This window comes from Pollicipes pollicipes, unplaced genomic scaffold (genome assembly GCF_011947565.3).
Source record: "Pollicipes pollicipes isolate AB1234 unplaced genomic scaffold, Ppol_2.1 Scaffold_7262;HRSCAF=8765_pilon_pilon_pilon, whole genome shotgun sequence".
NCBI lineage: Eukaryota > Metazoa > Arthropoda > Thecostraca > Pollicipedomorpha > Pollicipedidae > Pollicipes > Pollicipes pollicipes.
Window position 1 is genome coordinate 20,666,424 of NW_023597055.1, and position 20,978 is coordinate 20,687,401.

Consider the following 20,978-nt stretch of genomic DNA (forward strand, 5'->3'; position numbering starts at 1 on the left):
CGAAAGTGGAGAAGGTACATCGGGGGGAGTATTTCAGAGCAGCCTCGGCACTCATGGCGTGATGATAATGTCATTCAAATTTTGCCATTCCATAGGCCACGCGGCGACCAAGGCCAATTAAAATGGAATTTCGGCGTACATTTAATTTTATTACGCATATATATATATATATATATATATATATATATATATATATATATATTTAATTGTATGTGTACGCCTTAGCCGTACATTTATAGCGTTCATAGGCGCGATTGATTTTTTGTGGTTTATTGCATTTAGAGACATACTGCAACGGTTTCTGAAAGATTGTACTCCAGATGACAATTCAGACAGTTCCGAATTTCTTCGGTGACAGAAAAGGCACCTTTTTCAGCCCTGCACACAACCGGGCACAAAATCTGGACATTCCAAGGCACAATTTTATGGCCACATTCTCCATGCCGAAGTCACAATGACGGAACTGTTTAACGTAACGATCTGCCCAGAACCCAAACTGTGAGTGACACGAGGCGGTGGTCGGTGGGAGCTAATTTTATTACATCCACGATCATGCATTGCGAATGAGAATTTCGAAGTCACATCAGGTCACTCGCCATCGAGGGAAATTCGTCATGCTTATGTGAAAATCTAACGATTTTACGACACAACGGGCGTGAAGAGTCGTTAACTACCAGCATTTCCTCCACTTCAGACATGTTTAACTCCATCAGACACCCGACATGATCTTTGCCTGTCTTTTGCCAGATACGCATGCAAGTTCAATTTTCCATGCTGAATAAACAGCAATTATCTACTGCACTAAGGACTCCAAAATCCGCATCCCGACACAAATACAAAGAATCGTTTGCAGTCAGCATGCAAGATGGGAAATATTTTCATAAGAAGTTCGGAAACTTTAAACAAAAGGTTCAGGACCTGCAGTTTAAAGATCTAATATAAAGAGGGAGTTATTTTTCCGTAAATGTCTATTTTGTTCTGCATTCGGATGCTTGTAATTCAAAAGTTGTACTTGTTTCATGCAGGAGGGAACAAGCTGTAACAGGGAGTCAGTAATATTTCGTATTAAAACCACAAAAATTATGGTTGAAGCACTTATAGAGTAAGCGTCCCCTGTCTTGTCTTTAGTGATAAGAGACAAACAGAGAACTTCGTCCTATGAATTTCTGCGCAAGTCATGAAATAAATCTAGGTTTGAAATATGCATGAGCACTCGTTTTAATTCGCCTGTTAAAAGCCTCCTAACTACCACTGGGGCTTAACTACCCCCTCAGTGCAGATTGCAACATGGGAAAATAGCCCAGCAGCCAAGCACACAGACACATGCCATAAATTGCTCCATCTCGTTCGTCATGTGTACGGAGCGGCGATTTTAACTATAATGTGCAGGGGCGCGGCAAGGACGTTCATGATGCAACTTTCGCTCGCGCTCGTCGGGAATACACGACGCCTCCCTTAGGTGACCATCAAATTCGCTTGATGATCCGTCATCTGCACCGTGACTCGAGTCCAGTTTGTTTTCCACTCTTCTGCTAGAGCGTCACTAATGTATATATATATATATATATATATATATATATATATATATATATATATATTAGTGTCGCTCTGTCATGCAATATATATATACCAATTAACTAAGCGCTGCAACTAACCCTTGCGAGTAAATCTAGGCGAAGCAATTCTTCGTCGGCATTAGCCCTATTCAGCCTTGCGCCTGACCAAACGTCGTGGTCACGGCGTTGTCGCGGCAACACGCCGCGCGCGAGATGCGTAGTGTCGAAATCCACCGACAGATGGCAGTGGTTCCGGGCCTTGGCATGGTGGCAAGGCTGCTGACTGGCTGGGACGGTCGGTCTCGCCACACGCTGGAGCTTTTTATAACCTCGCCACACGAAGAGATGCGCTTTTTATAACCGCCACGCTTTGACATCGCCGGCTCCACAGAGGCGAGATCGTTGCTTTGAACTCCGTAGGAGACATCAAGTAGGGAGGTTCCTTTTGGCGATATGCATATCGTACTATTTTTGCAACTGGTTGGAAATCGTGGCCCGAATAGTCAGCGCCGACTCGGGTGTCATAAGTCGCAAATAAACACATGATTAAGGGTAGGGTGCGAAGCGGGCAGCCCCCCCCCCCCCCCCCCCTCCTGAAACTATACAGCCCGAGCGTGAAGCTGGCTTAGCCGCTGTTCATCGGCGGCAGAACGTGACCAAACAAGGGAAAGTGGGGCTTCGTCAGGATGCTGGGGGCATCGCGCATGGCCCCTGATGCCCCCTGTGTCCGTCCCCTGTCCCTGATGGCAGGTTGATGCCACTGTGTCGGTGGCGTGTGTCTTCAGATCCTCGCCTTGATCACCAAACAAAGCCCCAGTTAAGACCCAGTGTAACCGGTTGGACCACGAACGTCAGCTCCCCATAACACCACACCCCTCAGGGCCAGCGACGGAACGTGCCGCTCTTTTTCGGTGCGTTCCGAAAGTCAGTGACGGCGCACTGGTGACAGTCTATGACGTAAACGGAACCAAGCGCGAATGCAGGATAGCGTAAGTTTTTACGTTGAAGCAAAAAGTTGGCTTTCATTAGCACACGCAGTAGAGCATGAGATCACACTTCTTTCTCGAGCAAAAAAAACAACACGATGGGCGTCAAAATGTGATGAATGGACTACCACCCCTCCCGTTTTCCTAAATATGGTGGAGCATTCTAATCTGCATTTATCGGGAATGGGGTCAGCCGGCGTGGAATCACACACTCCTGTTGCTAGCGTGCATAATGCCTAAGGGATGCACAAGGTACCTAAGGGATTTGTAAGAGAAGAGTAAGTGCCTACATTTTAATGCATTCGTTGCGATCTATCCACAGTCTGTACCGCTTTAGACCCCAGGTTCACTGTAAATTAACGGCTTTGGGACGGCTGAAGCTTGCGGCTCGCTCGTGACAAAAAGGTCTTCAACCCTTTTCGGACATAATCCCCGTTTTTCGAGATCTCTTCACCCGCACCCGGCCGGGGGTCTGAGACAGCTGCGCCCGGTCGGGGCGAGGTTGATTTCTCCCTGGGATCTCCAACTTCCAGATGCCGTAAGGATACATTTTCCAAGGTCTCGCCAAATCGTGAAGAAGGCACCCCAATTTTGACCTTCGGTCAAACGTGAGGTCACCAAAGGTCAAGAAAAATAAAAAACGGTTGTTCCGATTGATGCGGTTAAAACCTTTGTTAACACGTCAAGACGCTTATTGAAAGTACGGAAAAATGTTAAGACTGTGGCCAGTTCATTTCGACCATTCTGAGCCCCCACGTGCGTCAGGTCAAATTTGGTCACCGTTCAAAAAATTATTTCACCAGTGGCCTGCAAGAACATACTTTTTCACCATGCGGTTCTGACTGAGCTCATTATATTAGGTGCAGCTACGGGACAAAACTAATCCAGACACAAAAACACCACTCTTTGTGTTGAACCAGAGATTATCGGAGGTCGCCTTAGGTCAAATTCATAGCCCACCCCGCTGAAAAATTTATGGGTTAGCCTGGTCTATGTGCTATGTATTCAGTACAATATTTTTGTGGTCAGAAATAGTGTATTGGACATCCACAGGTACTTAAGATCGCGTAGCTGTTGTCTACGCTATACACGGTCCTTGATGTTTGACAATATATTTGTAGCAAACTGAAAATAGGTACGTCGGTACAAGAAATTAGGCGTCCTCAGCTTCACAAACACAATCAGGAGGTGATTACACACGTCGCACTTTATCATCTAGCCTCTCTGCTACTGGCAATATAGGTCACTGGTTGTTGCAAGACCTCATATGGCATTGCATGACTCTCAACAACCTTTCAGTGGAGTATTCGCATTCTGTGGAATTAGCTAGCGACTGCCTATTTTGCGCTCAGCATGTGTGCAGCATGACCTCGCATCTTCAGAAAAATATAAAATGCAAAATTGTCGGTACCATTATGTGTTATCATGCACCAAATTTGAGCACGCGCAAATAACCCACAAAAAGTTACGCGTGGTCAAACTTTTTGAGAGGTTGACCTCCTCGACCTGACCTAAGTCGCTAATCTTAATATGTCTAAATGTCAAATAATTTGCACAGCAGATTTTAAAGTCATGTATCAACAGATACTGAAAATTTGGAGTCGCTGTGAGCGCCTGTTTTTTTTTACTTGTGCTCGAAAAGCCTTAGGCGAAAGTAAACTTGCGTAAACTCTCCCTGTTCAATCGCCTGAATGTTGGTGACCTGTAAAAGCTGTTTCGCCACTGTTTCAAAAAAAGTTTCACTTTTTCGAGTTTCTCAAAGAAGTGAAAAAGCGAGTGTGATCGGCAGGCAATTTTGAATTTACTACTGGTCTTTGTTTCGATGGAAGTATGTGGACGTCAAATCCACACATTTATCTCTTCTTTTTCCTTGTCGTGTTACGAGGAATGAGGCTAGCAGCACTGTCACATCCGTATCTATATTTTCCTCGCAAATGCACTCCACGCCCTACAAACATCTGATACGCTGTTTGCATAAGCCAGTCAGTGCTGTCGCTGCGCCCCGTCATATCTGGAAATTGTGCTCACGAACGCCAGACATGAACGACTCGACAATTACATTCTTTCGGCTCTATTCGCCGTATGGCTAATGAAATGGCAGGATTTGAATGGCACGATTAAGGCGTCATGGATGACTGGGTGACCTTGAAATAGTATCTCTGAAGTAGTCTGTGCGGACGTGCGGCCCAAAAACTAGAGGGGTTCAGGTCTGAAGAGGGGCAGGGCTGTGAACTGCACCGAATGGTCTTTTAAAATGGCTATTTCAGTTCAAAATTACGTGCAAATGTGGAACATTCTCTTGAAAAGTGAGAATAGAAGAGCATTTGTACGGTTTCAAGCGTATGCGTCGAGCGCTGTTCAATTCGGACTTTGTTCCAAGTAGAGACCGCTGCGGTAAAAACAACTATGAAACGAACCCCCAAAATAACCCATTGTATAACCCACTTCAACCAATCGTGCATCGCTTTCAACCACGTTTCATGAAACGCAGCCATATTTATGTATCGATCAACATATTTAAGTAGGTCGATTCTGACCCAATGAAACATGCGCTCTTTTCCTTCACAGCGGAAAAAGGCGGAAAAGACCCTGCACAATAGACGGTCAGATTCGTTGATGCTTCCATGCGCCAATGCTTTGTTAGGAGCCGCATGAGACGCACGCTCGACAACAGCGATGACAAGTTCAACCTGGAATCGACAACAGCGATGGGAAGTTTAGCCTGGAGTCGACAACAGCGATGGAAAGTTTGGCCTGGAGTCGATAACAGTGATGGGAAGTTTAGCCTAGCGTGGACAACAGCGATGGGAAGTTTATTCTGAAATCCACAAGAGGTTCACATGCCGAGGGCAACAACGGTGGCCCTGCCTACTGGTCACGATACCCAGATTTATGCTAGTTGTCAAACACTAGGATATATCAGATAAATTGACTATTGGAGCTTATCTGGCTCCTCTGATGGCCAGATAGTTTTTTTTCTGGCTGCGCTACTTCGCGGCGTTCGCGCGGCAGCAGAAATGGTGGTACGGCAGGTATACGATGGCATGGTAAGCGGTATGGCAGGCATGGCCGCGACGCGACTGCACCACAGCTTTCACGGGAATTAGCACCACCTCCAGATGTTGTCGCTTGGAGACAAATATTCAAGCATTCTTGCTAAATCTCAACATTTTTCTAAACATGTGAACATTTTTCACCAGCCCCTGACCAAGTACGGCCACAAAAACCTGCTCAAGTGTTGTCCATACTCCACGCATCATCGTACACACATTCTGTCGCTTACCTGGAGCTCCAAGGACTCCTGCTCCGCTACAAGACAGCGGCTGGTCCAGCCGCGTCCAAGACGAGAGGGCCACACCTGCGCGCCGGCAGTACCCGCTCGCGCCTCCTCCACCGGTGAACGCGCCCAGCAACTGTCTGCGTACCGGCGGCAGAGCCACCTGGCTGCCGGGGCCGCCGACGCGGCCGGGCCGTCTCGAGTGTCCCGAGGTCATGTGACCTGCAGGGGCGTTGCCAGGAGCGGCACCTGGGGGGGGGGGGGGCACTGATTCGCGGTCCGTGGCTGATGGGGTGTCAAGTTTGGCGCTTGCGGCGTGTGGGGTATGTAGGATGCGAGGGCCACCGGGACTAAAAAGAGGCAAGGTTGGGAGGGCGAGCGCTGCCGGCCCCTCTGCCACCAGGAGGGCCATGCAATACGTGCGTGGTCACAGTGAAGCTCTACCGAAGAGCAGGGGGAAATCGGAGACGGGCGGCGAGCTGGGGTTCGGTGGCCGCTTCGGATCAGGGCGGCGGTCATCGCCACCGCCTGTGGATGTGGCGACCACGGCGAGCTATGTACTGGATGACACCGCACGGAACGGGCAAAAAGTTCTGAATCGTTGGCCCGCCGCCCGGGACAGAATACCGTTACGAGCCCTCAACCATACGACCAAGCACATGAGGGGAGGGTGGGCATCACCTGAGAGTCAAATACCCACGTTAGGTCGGTGCTGTGCCAATGGCAAGCAACTAGGCAACAGGAAAAGACCATCTTTGTATAATGTATCTTCGAAGGAAAACCGACGCCCACTTTGAGAAGAGTCTCGTCGCAAGATATTTTTGGCCTACCAGTGCACTGGTAGGTTCAAACGGCGCGATATAATGTACTGCACCGCATGTGCTGCACCCGTATCTGTCACAAAACGTTCTTGTCTTGCATGGGGCACGGATTTAAATAAAGATTTCGCCTACATGAGGACAATGGAGAATTCGGGAGCAAGCCGGGGGATGATGCAGCATATGGCGTGGAAAATGATCTTAGATACGTCGACATTGATTTCACCCAGGAGCGTCCTGAAAGGAGGGGCGCCCCGGTTCAGGCGTCACTCTTAGCAAGGTCTTGCATGCACCAATGTGCTTGTGAAAAGCGTTGGAAATAATGCTAATAGCTAAAATAGTGTGCCTATGTATGTGTGAGTGTGTTTGCGTTTGTGTGTGTGTGTGTGTGTATGTGTGTGTGTGTGTGTGTGTGTGTGTGTGTGTGTGTGTGTGTGTGTGTGTGTGTGTGTGTGTGTGTGTGTGTGTGTGTGTGTGTGTGTGTGTGTGTGTGTGTGTGTGTGTGTGTGTGTGTGTGTGTGTGTGTGTGTGTGTGTGTTTCCGTGTGGCCCAACCCAGGCATGCGAAGACGGATTTCCTCCCACCTATTATTGCTGCGGTGTCTCCCACCTACAGACAGTGCGTCTCAGCTTCTCGAAGGAGCTACTCAAGGCATCCCAACGCCTCTATCGATGTCTGCACACACGCTCGCCAGTATCTTGCCGTAGGTCGTTGACTGGTGTTTGCATAATAAGCGGACGGCACCGGCTAGCCGCCACCTTTGCTGGTGCGGCTGTGCGTTCGCTTCCGTAAATTCCAACGCCACTGAATTAGAGACTGGGGCCGGAGGAAGAAGTGAGCTGATGGAATCAGACAGGATCAGTGCATATTTTTGGAACGCCATCACAAAGGCAGTGGTTATGTGAGGATGGCGAACATTTTATCTGAAAACATAGTTATTTAAGGCGGTACACAAATTACCTGAGTGGCATCACCAGCGGAAAAATGAAACCGAGTACCTCCCCCCAAAAAAAGAAACCATCAGTCTAATGATCTCCAGGTTTGATGCAGTGTTTGTTGTCTTCTAGTTTGAAGGAAGCTCGTTGAGAATTTGTGTGCAGGTGTTTGCTTAACTCGTCGCTGTATTTTGGGTGCGACGCTTGCAATAAGAAGCACCATTTTGGCTTGCATCTTTGAGCTGGTAGCAAGGAGACGAGTCACATCACGCCACTGTTGCCGAAGGAAACAGGAAGGTGGGAAATTGGAAAGATGCAGAGCTTTAAACTTAGAATGTCTTGACCCGTCCTTAGCACAAATTCAAATATGTCTTCGATATCCTGATGGGATTTGTGTGGGCTCTGACGCCGGATGAAACGTGAGCTGTTCTTTATCCTAACATAGTTTGAAGAAACATTTCCTGCAGCCTTCGATATCACCTTCCTTGAAGGATGATGCGCATAATTTGCCTATAGAATTAGTGAAAAGCAGGTCAGTCTTATTAGCCATAAGACGGAGAATCTCATCAATTGTCATCCCTTCCTGATTTTGGGAGGATGCCATTATAAATTCTCCGAAATATCCAAACAAGCATGTCGCTTTCATTTGCAACAAGGCCATACCCACAAGCACGGATGTTTTTGAGAAGCGTCTTGTTTGAGGTAATTTTTTAAAATCATTCTCTTAAGTTCATACAATTTCCACTAAAGCAGAGAAAATCAGTGGGTCAAGTTATCATCTAATACTCAACTTGCTAGAAGTTCCCATCTGGCACCGCGGTCTTTGACGTAAAACACATGTTGGCATCACCGGAAAACACTCAAGGTCAACCAACGTCATAAGCCACCTCATAAGACAGGCAAACACGGAGTTCCCGCGGATGCTTACGTCGTCCGAACGGACCCAATTCAATAGAAACACTAGATGAAGCCGAGGCGAGGTTATAGCACACTTCCTACGGGACGACGCTGCCCATGTGCTGTTTTTCAGATCGCTTTTTCAGAATGACTAGCGTACAGTACATCATTTAGCTTTGAAAAAGTGATAAATTTAATATTGTGTTTACCCTTGCCGTGATCCGCCGTTTTCCATAACGTGGACTGATAAGAGGGGGTCGATGACAGATATATAACAGATATATAACCCTGACAGATATATAACCCCTGTGTCCCCTGGTGACCGGAGTCGGATAGAGGTTGACGCTATACTCTGGCGATCCAAACTAATGAATACAGAGCTTAGTGGAAAACATTAATGAATTTTTCTTAACGTGATCTTGAGATTGCTTCTAGTTTTGATGTTTTGATGCGTCAATAAATGATTCTGTTATACCGGGACAACTGCCTATTTTGCAGAGCATCGCACTTTTCCGCTTTACATCACGCGAACGATATGCTTTGTGGTGAAACACACCTTAAACACGCGTGTTTCCGGCTCAATTCTGAGAACGATGGCGCATATTTAAAAAATTGAGCATACATTTATGATATATGGGTCCGTTAATGAAACAATGTCGCCGACCGCCTGCGTTCTGTGGTATTGTCGGTTCCCGTCCGCCGCTCGCGCCGGCCGTAGATCGCCGTGCAGTATGCCTCAAAGACCGCCGCTGCCCCGATACCAGAAAAAGGAACATTTTCGTGCCACGACACGCGCAATAGAGGTCCCATAGGGTACTGGAAGTTTGGGGTGCGCGTGCACAATATGCCTGAGATGAATCCTACAAAAACCTAAGAGGGGTCGCATCGACCTCCCTCCTATCAGGACGAAGGCTAATACAGAATGAGTATGATCATCCGTAACGCCAAATAGTTTTGAAAATGGGGCACCTATGGCGTTTGACTCTGAGAGCTGATGTTTTGAGGGCTATCGGCTGATAGCTCGGCCGACGGCAGCATCCGCCAGAGGTCCGTGTTTGCGTGCCTGGTTAGGAGGTTTATAACGTTTGACTTTGAGTCTTGACCAGTGATATCACGATGTATTTTTACGTTAGATGCCGCTATGTCGGGTGGTTACTTACAGTAGAGGAATAATTCAGATGAATTCACGAAGTCCTTTTTAAAGATTTTGGTGATCAGTGCACGGAATTCATACAAAAAGTAGGATAAGAAGCATTTTACCTCAACCGTGACGTTTTTCCACAAATCATTGCTTTTCAGCATGATCTTGTTGCACATGAAGCAGTGCTGTAGCGGGGCAGTTGGGGCAAATAATGCAAAGTTAATAAATAAAAGAATAATGCAGATAGGTCAGCCGTCCCAATAGCCTTACATAAATCAACATCATTTAAGCTTACTTCAGGATTTATAGTACTTGGAACTCCGGGATTATGGGCTAGCAACAATGAAAAAGGTCTCACATAAAAGGTTTGCCAACCGGTTTGCAGCCGGACTCGTTCCTCCTGTTCATTAGTTTATTTATTAATTAATTCATTTTATGTTGACGCCAACAGAGCAGTGCTCCTCTAACCATCGAAGCTGTTTAGATAAAATACAATAACATACAGCACATAGTAGCATGAGCATAACTATAATCAATGTAAATGACGTCCGTTTGGTATCCGTCCGACATGGCCGCCCAAGCAGACGTTAGGTCATCACATAAGTTCGTGCTACCCGAACGCCTGGGAAAAAACCATGCTGATGATGACACAACACAGGCGATACGTAGCGGAGCAGTTCCAACTCCGAAACCCGTTGCAGTAGCTTTCCGAACAGAGAAAGCAGGAACATGCTTCCATAACGTGACGGCTCCTTTTTGTCGCCTTTCTTGAAAAATGGCATGGTGTTTGGCTGCTTTCACCTCGCCGGGAAACAAACCAGAATTTGCCGCGAGTTTACAAATATTGGTGAGCGGAGCGACTAAGTCCTCCGTACTGATACACTGATATTGTCACTCCCACAGGCCTTGTTGGGACCGACCATAGTTATCGCGGATCGCGCGGCCGCCTCAGAGACCCTCAGGTGACTCAGTGCTTTGGCTGGGTGGCGCGGCGCACCTGGAGGGTTTTGCACACGAGAACAGCAAATTTCAGAGCAAATGCGTCGTTCAACGCGGCAGCGCGAGTCATGCCATCCGACACGAGAGTGCACTCAGAGTTATACAAGACTGGTGATATACAGGTCCTCTTTTTGGTTAAGTTCTTCGTTCATGCAAGTATGCTGCGAAATGATCTACGAAGTAAGCTGAATGTTGATGTTGAGGCTATATGGGTGAAAAACCAGTTTGATACATACTGTTCGTTACGCGTGAGATAGGTTTGCGAAAACCCTTCGATACTTTTTTCTGAGTCTTTGTGGTCGAAGGCAGCATATGTAAGATGACGAAGGAGTAGAAAACCTACCTAGATCTGAATTGCATGTATCACCAGCCACTCCAATTTACGTGCAATAACTGCTGTGAATTCTCTCATCCTATACCACAACAAGTTATCACAAGGCTCGATTGACGTATATGTGGGGGTGTGTATGTGGACCGTTGGGGTGGTGGTGCGGTGCGATGGGGCGGGGTTTCCTGGCCGCCGCTGGATGACGCACGCCGCCGGTTGCCGCTGTCACATCCACCCACGGGAGCAAATTTATAATGAGGAGCCCATTGGTCAGCGTACGAGCTCCATGATGTTAGCGTACGGCTCGACACGTTGTGGCTCCGGTACACCCGACGTCAACACACACTCATGTGAGCCACAGAGCTAGGATGAAGCGGGTGACCGGGGCATTGGCGGGATGGCGGATCCGGTCAGGCACCATGAACGGCTGTCTCCCCGCCCATGGCTGTGCGCCCTTGACCACGGTATCCACCTCCACCCTTTAGCTAGCGATATCATTTAAATGGGGCAAAAACGGGAATGCGTGCATACTAACGCGCCTAACCGGCAATGGTCCCCCGCACTGGCGAACTATATTGACAAGGGCCCACTAGGTAATGACCATGGGACCCCCCCCCCCCCGCCTTAATTAATCCACGCAGACTCCACGCACTCGGCGCCCATCACACTCATTCCAAGCATTCGCATACGCTGGCGCCCACACCATCTCGTTCTTCCTTGGCACGCACACGGGTGGGACCCCCCCCTCCCCCTTTTTCCCCGCACCTTGACATTATAATTGGCCGTCTGCATGGGTCCTCGTTAAGTTTTAATTCACTTATCACATTTCGGTCTTGCCATAAATGCCCGTTTAAGCCCCGTTCAAACATATCACGATGATTTGCCAGCTTGACACCGACGCAGCTGCTGGGCCGACCACGAGTGTCAAAGCTGAACGGCGACTCGCTCCCTCGCCTGACCTCCAGGGTGACGGCTCCCTATTTGGACGACGCTTCCCACGTTCCGTCCACGATGGGCGGCTCCGCACTCACACGGCCGCACCCACCGCTCGCAGCTTTCCGCTGCCGCGCATGCGCCTTAGACGGCGCCTCGTCCAGCACGGAGGCGTCGCTTCCGGCGCTTCTGCGCCCTCGCCTCCCGTCCGCCGGAGCAGGCTTTGCAAGGCACCGCCCATAGCGCGTCCCTCAGAGGCCTGGAGGCAGACAGCGCGCTCATGGGACGGTGGGGCCTCTCGGCAGACGACGAGCGCCCGGTGCGACCTGCGTTCACGCCTTACGGTCTCCCCGGCCGGCACGCTCTGGAGACTCGGCCTGACCGGCCTGTCCGACGACCTAACTCCTCGTCGCCTTCCCTATGAGCGTCGATGACGGGATCTCTATCCGTCCCGAACATCCCATCACCAATCGCTCATAAGGCCCGGCGTGCACCACGTCGGGAGAGAGCGGACTGACTCCTGCCCTCTCCCAAGGCGGAGACACCACGGATAGATTCCGCTACCGCCCTGCACGATCGAGCATCCCAGGCGGCCCCCACGGATCCAAGGTCACTTCATGACCAACGCCTCCTTAGGCCGTCACGCCTGGGGTCAAGTGGGGAACGACAAAACGAGTCGGCCGTCTCAAAAAAAAAAAAACGAAACTGTCTCGTGCCGCGCTACCCACAAACGTCTTTCTGCGTAAAAGCAGGACTGCGGTCGTCTGGCTCCTCGTCCTCGTCACGGCCACGCCGGGCTACCCACCTGCTGGCGGGCCACGAGCGGTGGACTGCTCCGTCCACCCACATCGCGGCAGACAGTCATCTGCCGGCCGGCCGCGGGTGCCCGCGCCGCCATCGCGCACCGTCGGGTGCTGCCCTCTACCGCAATTGCCCATAGCGACTGACAGATGGCGTCCGTGTCACCTCCCGAACGCCGGCCCGGGCGACGCCCCGCGAGTAACCTCCGGTCCCGCGGAACTGCGGGAAATCCTTCGAGATGCCGCGGGCCCGGCACACCTCACCGCTGTGCCTTAACATCCCGGCGCAGGCGGTCTCTCTCCGACCCCTAGCCTACATACCGGGGTTACATCCGGTTCGGTGAATTCGACGCCATTCTCCCCATACCGAACCCCCGGCGTCCGTGTCGGATCCACCTCGGACGACATGGGTATTCGTTAACGAAACAGTGGCGCGGGACATCAATTGGTCAGAGAACGACCCAGACCTAGTGAAAGGAAGAGGGAGACAGAAGCCGGGCATTACACGCGCTCGCTGAGGGAATCCGCGCAGCATGCGCGGAGCTAGACCGCGCTAACCTCTTACGCGAGAAAGGCCGAGCATGCGCGCTGGATCGAACCCGTGAGGTTCCAGCTTATTGCCTCTAACTATTGACACTAAACCGGCTTTTAACTATTGACAAAGAAAACGAAACGAGAAATGTACGGCGAACGGTCCACCTAACCCACGCCCTGCCGCCATAGCATGCCGGCGCGGCCCGTACATCGCGTCCGGCCGCGACGATGGCCAGACGAGGGCCCAGACAAGCCGATGCGCCTTTGCATGGCTTCCGCCATTGGTAAACTCCGGACGCCTACGGGGCATGCCAACGAACTGGCCGCTGCGCCCAAGCATGCGTTCCGGGCTCCGGATACGACCCCGCCTAACGCCGGGCCGCGTGCCCTCCCGCCGCCCGAACCGACCTCGTCCAGCCTCGCTCCCTCACTAAACCATCGCTACGCAATCCAATACCTGTATTTATACGCAAAGACAACGAAGCCAACCATCACCCATAGACCGCGACATACACACCTACCACACTAACACCCCCGAGCCCCTCCCCCTTTCCCCGGCTCTGCGGCAACCGCGGCTTACGCCGCCCGGTGGGAAGCGGGGCGGAAGGGCACACTCGGGGCGCCAGCCGTCCATGGCCCGGTAAGATGGAATGAGGGGGGGGGGGGGTCAACGGTCTGGGCACTCACATCGTGTGCGCCGTCGTCGGTGACTGTTGCCCGCCGCGTCGAACGTCGCAACTCTTGGTCCGTACTCCTCGCACTCTGTACTGCCTGGTCCGTCTCTCCTCTCACGAGGCCCTCGCATGATAATTTATAAGATTCCGATGCCTTTCAACCGGGTCGACCCGCCCCCGTCGCCCTGCGTGACCCAATCGGTTTGCCGCCTCGCCTCCTCCGTCCAATCCGTCGCCGGGCCGGCATGCTCCGCTGCCAGAGTCCGTCCCTCGACGTGCCCCTAGGCCAGATCTCGGGCGTGGTGTCGCTGGCGACGACGCAAGGCCAGCCCGCTCTCGCCTCGGGCGGGCCCTGCGCGTCCCCCACTGGCCCAGTTCCCACGTGGCGCGGCTCTCGAAACGGCATCTGGGGCGACGGCGGCGCCTGCGCGGCGGGGGTTCTTGGAGTGGTTCGGGGGGAGTGTGATGGAGGGGAGCGGGGAGCCCTTGATCACAGCCGGCTGGCTCGCGTTCCCACGCTCTGTGCGCGGAACCCCTCCGGTCCCGGGCGGGCGGCGCGCAGAACAACGAGACTTGAAAAATGTACGCCTATAGCATCTGGAGCGACGGCGGCGCCGGCGCGGCGGGGGTTCTTGGGGTGGTTCGGGGGGGAGTGTGATGGAGGGGAGAGAACGCGACCACGGCCGGCTGGTTCGCGTTCCCACGCTCCGTGCGCGGAACCCCTCCGGTCCCGGGCGGGTGGCGCGCAGAACAACGAGACATGAAAATGTACGCCTACATTAACGAACCTCCCTTAATTTCACGTCCCCGTGAAAAGTTCGTGACCACTCCTTATCCTAGGCCTCTTTCCCGCTTAGCTCTGTCGGGAAAGCCTCCCTATGCGCACTGCAGACTCTCATGGGTCCGAACACCATACACCGCAGACAACGGCACACCGTCGCTATGTACCTCACGGGCAATCGCACGCCACCACTATGTTCACCGCGGGCAAGCGTCGCCACGCGCGCGAGAGACGCCTCGCTCCGGTGCACACGCCTCTCTGTCAAGTCCTCTCGCGTCGTCGTTCGAACTAGAATCTGCCGGCACCGCGCTATGTAGGCGCCGCGCTATACTCGCCTCTTCACCTCCTTCGCCTCCCGCGTCGTCCTTCGCGTTCTGCTGACCCGGGGTGACCTCGCCGACCCCTTTGCTTCTTCGCCCTTCCGTCCGGGTCCCTTTTTGTTCCTCCTTCCCTGTTCGGCTTGGTTTAGCTCTTGCTCTTAGATAGTCGCGACCCCGCTCCGCCGACACAACGGGATGTCCTAGCTGCTACATGAACTTTCTGAGGTTTTCCAGTTCACGTTCCTGGCGGCTCAGCCTTTCTTCCAGTCGCGACACCTTGCTTAAGGTCTCGTCGAACCTCGTCGTGTAGTCCTCCTGGACCGATCGCAGGGCGGTCGCTCCCTCCCCTCGCGACTCCCGTCGGCACCTCTCGCGGCCGCAGAGGAACAGGGTCACCAGGATCAAGCCGATCACCCCCACGGATCCGAGCGTCATTGGCCCGTGCTCGGCGATGGTGGCTCGCCAGCCATCCTGGTCGCGGTCGCCATTCATTAGCAGCCTCCCTCTCTTTAGCCCCTCGGAGATGTCCGCCAGGGTCCCGTTGAGGACGGCCTCGTCCGGTACTTCCGCGAGCCTTTCCAACAGCGTGGAACTCGGCGGAGGGCTGCTGGCGTCAGCTTGCGAAAGCAGGTCTTGCAGGCTCACGGTGGCGTTGTACACCTGCATTTCGTCCACCGATGGGTTTTCTATGACAGTTGACCCTCCTCGCAGGTGCGCTGGGACCACGAAGTTGTCGCCCACCGCCGCACAGGCTGGCGGTAGTACGAATACTCCGGCCCCTTGCAGGTGGAATCCAGACGATGGCGCGCCAGAAGCCTTCCGGCATTGGAGCGCAAAAGTCTCTGTCCGGGGCAACGCGTAAGCCCAGCGATCTTGGCCGACGTTTCGAAGGGAGGCCCGAAGTGGGATGACCCTCTGGGTGCAAGACCTCCGAACGCCGTCCACGTCGCCTCGAAATGAGTGATACGCGCATCCTTCGCCGTCCGACTTGATGACTGGCGTAGCTTCCTCGCATAACGTAAGGGACGCTGTCTGCTTGCATTTGCTCATCTCCTCTCCGGTTAGCTCCACGTGTAGTCTCCGATCGGACGAAAGCGCAAAGAACTCCGCTTGGATTTCGGCCAAGACGGCTGCGGAGCGGCCTGCAATCCATGAAGGAATGGGGATGACCTGATAAAGGTAGAACTGCCCATAATCCGTCTGACGTAGCGGTAGCTTGATGTGCACCTCCCACCCGTCGGCCAGCGGGACCGCCGAGGTGGTGAGCTCTCGGTAGAGGTCCCAAGGGCTGGCTGATTCTGGGGGGGCCAGGGTCCATCCCGACGGAAGGGCTTGCCGTATAGAAGAGAGAGCTCGCACCAGTTCTCGCGGAGGGATGATGTTTGCCGATAGGCGGCCCTCTTGCACTGCAGCCATCTCTTGAACCAGCTCGTCCGTTTCGTGGCGAAAGGTGGAGACGCTGGCGCCGGCCGCCCTGATGGCCGCACTCACGGCGCGGACGATGTCTATTTCTCGTCGGACATTGAGGACTGCCACTCGGTCGCGGTTCCCGATCCGTTCCAACATTTGGATGACCGCATTGGTTTTGCTGACGAGCGCCTGTATGTTTTTGTGGTCAGCCCTTTCTCTTTTCACCAGTTTCCCCATCAAGGAGGCCTGCAATTCCTGAACGTGCTGGAGCTCTCCCGTTTCGGCCTGGAGGTGTTGCAGCCCCTTATGCAAATTTCTCGTTTCTTCTTCCGTTGCCGTGCCGAACAAGAAGCTGAGGCCCTTGCCGACGAAAGGCAGTACGCTCCTGGTACGGCGTGCTTGGCTCAGTTCTCTCCGTACGTTTCTCACCTTTGCTTGTGCAGCCGCCAGTTCCCGGTCCATCCACGTCCTCTCTTGCCCCCAAGCGCTGCTCATCGTGACCAGGAAATGTTCAAGCCGCTTTTGTTCCTCTGTGCTATTTCGGCCTTGACCCCCTCGCGTTACTTTACCTAGGCTGGTCGCCAAAACATCCGTGATGTCCTCGATTCTATCTTCGATTCGCATGCGTTGCGAATGAATCCGACTTGCCTGGGTCCTGAGGACCAGGGTCCATCGCCCTGTGGCGAACAGTAGCTGCCCTCTCGGCTCAAACAGCAGGCCGGCTGGCTGCGGCTCCAACGTCCGAATTCCGTCGCCGGTGGCGGGCGCTGAGTAGGACGCCGCCGCGCACAGTGCAAGCAGTCCGATGCGTGCCAACCTGGAATAGAGTGGTGGCCTTAGTCGGGTTCCACCGCCATGGACAGACCGGTTGGCCCGCGGGCCATGTGCTAGAGCCGGGATGATTTAGGGGCGATGGGGGAGTAGGTTAGGCCTTCCTTTCACTTGACGTTCCCTTTCTTGATCGTCATTGGGGGTTCGTCCACGCCCTGGCCGCCTCCACCCGGGCCCTGACGCGAGCCGACCTCCGCGGCGGCCTCTCCCGGTCATCGCGACCACTTCCCGCGCTTCCGCCAGCTGCGCTCGTCCTTCGGAGGGACGCCTGTCCGGGCGCTTGCGTTTCCCTGGCGACGTCCGGAGTCGGGGCTGGGGTGACTTGTCGGGCTTCGCTTTCGGGTGATCCTGGGACGGCGCTCTGGCCGCAGCCCGGGTCCAGCGGCTGATCTTCCTCCCACAGCCACGCCTCGTCCCGATCATCTCGCCTGAGGGGTTTGTGGCGAGCGCGCTCCTCCCGCAGCCATGCTTCCAGGACGCCCGATGGATCCCGTGCGGGGCTCGGGTCGGGAGTCCTCGGCGCCCATTTCGGCTCTTCCCGGGGCCAGACGAGTGCGGGCCGCGTCTCCTTCAGGCGGTCAACGTGCACCCGGAGTAGCCTGCCTCGGCGCTCGGGATGCTCCACGACGTAGTTGAGTGGCCCTCTCCGCGCCAGGACTCGGTAGCCCGGTTTCCAGGGGCGGTGCAGCTTCCTGGACTCGCCCTCGCCGACCCGCTCATCCAGAAGGTGCACTTCATCACCCACTTTAAACTTGCCGGTCGACCGCCTTCCCGTCGTGCCACGCCTTCTGCTTACGGTGGGCTTCCGCTAGTCTCCGCTGCACGACCTGGAACGCGCGGTGCAAGCGGCGCACAGCTTCGGGCTTCGTTCGCTCGATCTCCTTGCCCGTCGTCGCATCGCCGTATCCTCTGGGAGGATCTTGCAGCATGATATCGAGGGGAGCCCTGCAAGGCCTTCCGAACATCAGAAAGAAAGGAGTCTCTCCCGTTGACTCTTGAACCGCAGCTCGGTAAGCGTGGGCCACATATGGTAGATATGTGTCCCAATCCCGCTGGTGGTCGGCCACAAACGCTCGCAGCATGGCGGCCAGTGTGCGGTTGAAACGCTCGCACAGGCCGTCAAACTGCGGGTGGTACGGCGTTGTGAATAGCTGGGATACTTTGAGCTGTCGGCAGATCTCCTTGACCAGGTTAGACCTGAAATTGCTGCCGTTGTCGGTGATGAGCCTTGCTGGGAGCCCGTACTCCAGAAACTTTTCCAGCAGAACCCTGGCGGTCGTTTCGGCCGTCTGGTTTGGAACGGCCACGGCTAAAACGTAGCGAGTCAGGTAGTCGGTGATCACGATGATGTACTTGTTCCCCCTGCGCGTTTGCGGGAGGGGACCGAGTACGTCTACTGCCACCGTGTGCCATGCCCCGAGTGGCTCCGGCAGGCGTCCCAAGGGGGCGCGCGTCTTCGGGCCTCGGTCCTTTATCTGGCAAATTTCACAGCCCTCCGCATACTTGTGCACTCGGGAGTACATGTGGCGGAAGAAATACCTCTTTCTGAGGGTGGCGAGCATCTTCTTTGTTTTGAAATGCCCCGCGTGGGCGTCTCGTATGGCGGCTGGGATCACAGACGCCGGCAGAACGGGTCTGCCTGCGTTCTCCTCCGTCTCGTCGCATGTGACGTCCTCCAATACCCCATCGTCGGCGACACGGAACGCGTGGTCCTGGCCCCACAGGGGCATCGGGGTTTGCCCCGCCATCGCGTCCATCAGTTGCTGACAGTCCCCGTCCCGCGCCTGTTCTTGTTTCAGGTTTGTCCTTCCGAATTCCAGCGACGATGTGGCTGGCAGCCCGCCATCCTCTCCTCCGACGTCCTTTTCCGCGGGCCGTCTCCGGGTCCTCGTTGGATTCCTCGGTTTCTGGCTTCCTCTCGGCGTGCTGACGTGAGCCTTACTCTTCGCCACGGCGGCTACCTGCCGCGCTCCGATTCCTTGTTGGTGCAGTCCAGCTAGGGTGCCGTCCCCACGGGAGCGGTCTCCGTCGTCGACTTCTGTTGGAGTTGCTAGCTCAGCAAGTGATACCGTGAGTCTCTCGCCGACGTCTTCTTGGATCCTCGACAGAAAGTCCGCGTTTCTGTGGATTTTGCCCGCTCTGTGCACCACGGCCAGGTCATATTCCTGCAAAGCCAAGCGCCATCGTTGCAAGCGGGGATTCGGTGCCTTCAGAGACAGGAGCCACCGGAGGGCCCAATGATCCGTCACCACCTCCGTCTTCCGGCCTACCAGATAATCGCGGAAATGCTTCACCGCCCATACCAAGGCCAGGCTCTCCAGCTCGCAGGCCGAATAGGACGTCTCGGGGCCGGTCGTCTTTCGTGATGCATAGGCGATGACATTCTCCCGCCGCGCGTCGCCTCGCTGCCCCAGCACCGCTCCTAAGCCCTTGGCGCTGCCGTCCGTCATCAAGATGAATGGGCGGGTGTAGTCTGGCAGCGCCAGCACCGGCTCAGAGACCAGGGCTGCCCTCAAGTCTTCGAACGCCGCCTGCTGCTCTTCCTTCCATAAAAATGGCACGCCCTTCTTCGTCAGGCCCGTGAGGGGCGCTGCCCGCTTGCTGAAGTCTTGGATGAACGTTCGGTAGTACGACGCCATCCCCACGAACGACCGGACTTCGCGGAGCGTGCGCGGCGCGGGAAGGTCTTGAATAACCCGCACGTTCTCAGGGTCTGGTCTGATCTCCCCGGCCGATATACGGTGACCCAAATACGTGACCTGGGCGCGCGCGAAGGCGCACTTTGAGGGCTTCAGCCTGAGGTCAGCCCTCCGAAGGCGCTCGAAGACGAGGCGGAGATGGGCCTTGTGCTCCTCGAAGTTCTTGGAGAACACCACCACGTCGTCGATGAAGCAGTGGCAGAAGACCCCCGTGTATCCGGACAGTATGTGCGACATGAGACGCTGGTAGGTGGCGCCACTGTTGCGGAGGCCGAACGGCATCCGTACGAACTGGTAGAGCCCCAGGAAGCACCGGAACGCCGTTTTCGGACGGTCTGCGGGAGCCACTTCCACTTGCCAGTAACCCTGTTGGCAGTCAAGCGTGCTAAAAATGGTGGCTTCCCCCATGGTGTCCAATATGTCGCTCCTGGTGAGAGGCAGGGGATAATGGTCGGGCCTGGTTACTTCGTTGATGCCCCGATAATCCACGCAGAAGCGGGTCTCGCCGTTTTTCTTGGGGACCAACACGACTCCGGCGGCGTATTCTGAAATGGATGGCTCGATGACTCCCCTTTGTAGCATTTCGCGTACTTCACGTTCGATGGTCGCTCGCTCTGCCTGAGCTACTCGGTAAGCTGGTCTCCGGACGGGCTTCGGTGAAGCCAGTTCTATGCGGTGTTGGATCAGCTGGCATTTCCCCAAACTGCCATCCCACGAAAAACAGCTTTCGTAGTCCTTCAAGAGCCATGTCAAGTCCTGTTTTTCCTCAGGGCTCAACTCCCCGATTTCCACGTCACCGACGTCCCACTGACGACTTTGCCGACTCGCCGGCTGGTTGTCGTTCGCCCTGGCTGCAGTGTCTTCTCGCACGCTCGCTCCGGACGCGTGCGCTGGCGACTGCGGGACCTTCACCCGGGATCCGGCGGCCAGTTCCATTGTCCCGGGCCCCAGGTTGAAGAGCTCTACGGCCAGAGTCTCGCCATCTTGCCTCCCTTCGTCGGAGACCGATATCACCACGCCTCCACCCTGCGCCTCTGGAGAGCTTCCGCGGGACTCACG

At 54.3% G+C, this 20,978-nt stretch overlaps 1 protein-coding gene across 1 annotated transcript in view; it reads right to left on the bottom strand.

Annotated features, from left to right (window-relative positions):
- The window catches only part of LOC119114265 (peroxidase), a 45,521-nt gene extending 39,580 nt beyond the window's left edge, over positions 1-5,941 (bottom strand). The window contains exon 1 of the mRNA XM_037238467.1: positions 5,826-5,941. The gene's annotated coding sequence lies outside the window, so the exon portion shown is untranslated. The remainder of the gene's footprint in view (positions 1-5,825) is intronic.
- Positions 5,942-20,978: the final 15,037 nt, after the last annotated feature.